General features: G+C 45.4%; 1 pseudogene; it reads left to right on the top strand.

Annotated features, from left to right (window-relative positions):
- The first annotated feature begins 2203 nt into the window (after positions 1–2203).
- On the top strand, positions 2204–4066 carry LOC103747671 (annotated as a pseudogene).
- The last annotated feature ends 414 nt before the right edge of the window (positions 4067–4480 follow it).

The raw sequence follows: 4480 nt of genomic DNA, 5'->3' as shown, positions 1-4480 counted from the left end.
TGAGACCTGAGCTAGATGCTGGATGTGGCCTGAGCTCTGCGTGGAGCAGAGATGAGTCAGTGGGTTCTTGCCCTTGGGGCCCTCAGTAAGTAGAAGGGGGCTGAGGCTGTTGCCTGGGTGTCAGGGTGTGGAGTAGTGGTCCAACTGGCTCTTACTGTTTGCTCCTGTGTGCTTGCTCTTTTCTCTGTTCCAGAGGGTGGTGGCTTCGGGGACAGCTGTGGCATTGCCAGGTCTGTGCTGATGGGTCTATGAAGTAATGTATGTGGTCTCCACATTTTCACATTCCCCTCATGAGCTTTCCTTTTTTTTTAAAAAAAAAATTATTATTGGAACTGGGCGTGGTGGCACACACCTTTAATCCCAGCACTTGCGTAGCAGAGACAGGTGGATTTCTGTGAGTTCAAGGCCAGCCTCGTCTACATAGTGAGTTCCAGGCAGCTGGGGCTACAGGGAGACCCTGTCTCAAAAAGACCAAAAAAAAAAAAAAATTATTTGGGCTGGATAGATGACTCTGGTTAAGAGCACTAGCTGCTCTTGCAGAGGACCAGGGTTCAGTTCCCAGCAGCTCATAACCATCTGTAACTCCAGTTCCAGGGGATCTGATACCTCTGAGGATGCTAGGCACAGATGTGGTACACATATATACATGCACTCACACAGACACACACACACATATGCATGCTCACACGAACACTCATACACATAAAATAAAAATGAGTAAAAAAATCTTTAAAAATATATTATTCTCTCTCTCTCTCTCTCTGGATGATTTTGTGTTTGAGTGCAGGTATGTGTGTGCCACATAGCATGTGTGTGGAGGTCAGAGAACAACTTTCAGGAGTCAGTTCTCCCCTTCAGCCTTGTTGAGGCATGGTCTCTCTTGTTTCTGCTGAAGTACATACTCCAGGCTAGTTGGCCTTTGTGCTTCCAAATTTGTGGGCCATTCTTCTCTCATCTCACTGCAGGAGTGCTGGGATTACAGATGTGAGACCATGGCTGGTATTTTCACATGGATTTTGAAGACTGAATTCAGGTCATCAGGCTTGCATGGCAAGCACTTTAACCCAGAGTCATCTAGCTAGACCTTTTGTTTGTTTTATTTTATGTGTATGGGTGTTATGCCTGCATGTGTGCAAGTGCACCTGTGTTGTGCAGTGCCTGAGGAGGACAGAACAGGGCATCAGATCCCCTCGAACTGGGATTACAGACAGTTGTTACCCATCATGGGGGTGTTGGGATTCAAACCCTGGTCTTCTGCCGTCTCTCCAGCCCGTTTGTTTTTTGAGACAAGGTCTCATATAACCCAGGCTGGCTTCAAGCTAAGTGTATAGTCTAGGATGACCTTGAACATCTGGTCCTCCTGTTTCTACTTCTTAAGTGCTGGGATTACCACCAGCCTGGTTTATGTGGTGCTGAGGATTGAACCCAGGCTTCATAAAGCAAGCACTCTACCAACTAGGCTATATCCATGTCCCCTAACCTTCCATTTCTAGGAAAAGTGCCTTATTTCCTTGTCCGTGAGTTTGTTTCTTTATCTGTGAAATGGGTTCACACAAAGTATCCTGAACAATACCCAGCACTGGCAAGTGCTTCTTATCAGGCCCTGCTGCTTCCATAACCACCATCTTCTCCTTAACCATAGGTAACCAGAAACAGAAACCTCCTAGAGAGGAGAAGGAGGGAGCCCAGGAGAGCCAGGGGGTGGTAAGGTCTTGTGGGGTTGAATGAAGTGAGGGAAGTGGGACCTGTTCCCTTCTGTTGTTTGCTGACCTGTTATCCACATCCATTGAGGTAGGATTGAAAGACAGGGTATGTTAAGGGAACATGAGAGGGGAAAAGAACCCTCATGTCAGAATCTAGTTGAAGCATTTTGCCAGCTGAGAGCAAGAATTTCAGCACAGGGGTCTGGAGAGATGGTTCAGTGGTTAAGAGCACTGGCTGCTCTTGCAGAAAACTCAGGTTTGATGGCAGCTAACAACTGTCTGTAACTCCAGTTTCAGGGGGTCTAACATCCTCTCCTGGGCTCCACAGCCATCGCATGCACATTGTACTATTATACACGTGCAGGCAAAACACTAATACGCATAAAATAAAAATAAATAAAAGTGTAGTGGCAGTGACGACAGCAGCAGGAGCAGCCCCAACTGCAGGTCTCAAAGGTGGCGGGGTGCCCCCCTCCCCCCATCTGGGGCTCAGTGGAGGGATGTGGAGCTTTGCCAGAGAAAGGCTTTTTGGTATCTTCTGGGCCCTGGTGCTTGTGGTGGTGGTTTGCTGTGCCCAGAGTGTAAACAACCCGGGGAATGTCCTTTGTGAAGGAGACCGTGGACAAGCTGTTGGAAAGCTGTGACATTCTCCTGAGACCTGACTTCGGGGGTCCCCCAGTCTGCATAGGGATGAATGTTGACACTGCCAGCATTGACAATCTGAAGTCAACATGGCTTATATCTTAACTATGTATTTTCAACAATGCTGGAGAGATAAAAGACTCAGCTATTCTGGGATCCCTCTTAACCACGTTTGACAGTTAAGTGACTGACCAACTCTGGGTCCCCAACACATATTTCTTAATTTACAAATAGTCACTGTGCACAGAGTGATAATGAAAAACCACATGATCCACCCCCACCCAGACCAGATGGTGCTGTATAAGTTCAGAATCACCCCAACAGCAGCATGCATGATGGATCTCAGAAGATACCCGCTGGACAAGTAGAATTGCACCCTGGAAATACAAAGCTATGGCTAAACCATGGGTGACATTCAATTTTACTGGCAGGGCAGGACAAGGCTGGCACTAGAGTGGAAAGGATTGAGCTCCCTCAGTTATCCATTGCAGAGCATCATCTGATCTTGAGGAATGTTGTTGTGGCCACAGGTGCCTATCCTTGACTCTCACTGAGTTCGGTTGAAGAGAAACATAGACACTTTGTTCTCCAGCTGTACATGCCCTCTGTACTGATTAGGATCCTTTTGTGGCTATCCTACTGGATTAGTTATGATGAGTTTGCTGCCCTTGGGATCACTACCATGTTCACCATGACAACCATCAATACCCACCTTTGGGAGACTCTGCCCAAAATTCTCTGTCAAAACCATGAACATGTACCTGATGGGCTGCTTAGTTTTTGTGTTCTTGGCTATATTAGTCAGGGTTCTCCAAAGAAACAGAACTGGTAGAATGAATATGTATGTATAGAGATTTATCAGCTTAGCTCACAGGATAGAGTCCGAGTAGTCCAACAATGGCTGCACAACACTGGAGAGGGTGAGAATCTGGTAGTCGCTCAGTCCACGAGGCTGGATATCTCAGTAGTACCTATCCAGCATCTGGCACTGAAGGTCTGATGAATTCCAAAAGATGGGCAAATCTTCAGTCAACAGCAGCAAGATGAACTCACCAGCGAGAGAAGGCAAGCAGCAAGAAGCCAGGTGTTCTCCTCTGCCATGGCCTTTTATACGGGCTGCCATCAGAAGGTAACACCCACATTTGGGGTGTGTCTTCCAGCTTCAGAAGATCCAATCAAGAAGATCTCTCTCATTTCAGTTTATCCCAGATCCAGTCAAGTTGACACCCAGGATTAACCATCACATTGGCTCTTCTGGAATATACCTTCATCAACTACATTTTCTTTGGAAGAGGCCCCCAAAGGCAGAAGAAGCTTGTGGAAAAGATGGCCAAGATCAAGAATGATCGTTTCTAAGAGTGAAAGCAACTGGGCGGATGCTCATGGAAACATCTTGTTAACATCACTGGAGGTTCACAATGAAATGAATGAGGTTTTGAGCAGCATTGGTGACACCAAGAATTCAGCAGTATCTTTGACAACTCAGGAATCTAGTACAGGAAACAGAGTAAGCCCAAGGAAGGGCTTGGGCAATACAAGGGGAACAGAAGCAACCCCCCTGCCCCCCGCCAGGAGACCCACCTACAGAGGAGGTCCTCAGTTCAAAGTCAAAATCCCTGATCTTACCAAATGTGAATGCCACAGGCAGATGATCCAGGATCGCGTCTCCATTCACCTTTTCTTTTTTCAACTTAGTTTACTGGCTGTGCTATGTTAACTGAGTGACTGTACTTGATTTTTCAGACTTCATTTAACACTGAGTGAAATATTACCCTGCCTGTCAAGTTTTCATACCAGTATACAACACCCCCCACCCCACACAATTGTATATATATATATATATATGAGAACTTTCTCAGTATATATATAAAATACACATATATATGAGGATGTATATGCTTATATACACAGTTATGAGTACCCATGTGTATCTAAAACAAATATACATACATCCATGCATTTTGAAGCTATGGGCAATTTATCATAGGATGCATATTAAAGAAAGTCAGGTTTTTTTTTTTCTTTTTTAATTGAAAGGGACAAGTATCTAAATATTACGTCTCGAGAATGAGGGTGTGAAACACAACATCATCCGAATCTATGTCTTTTATTATCATAAGTTAGATGTTTTTGCT

Source organism: Nannospalax galili, unplaced genomic scaffold (genome assembly GCF_000622305.1).
Source record: "Nannospalax galili isolate Female #2095 unplaced genomic scaffold, S.galili_v1.0 scaffold100, whole genome shotgun sequence".
Lineage (NCBI taxonomy): Eukaryota > Metazoa > Chordata > Mammalia > Rodentia > Spalacidae > Nannospalax > Nannospalax galili.
The sequence above is the reverse complement of the archived record's forward strand: the minus strand, read 5'-3'. Positions and strand labels throughout refer to the sequence as shown.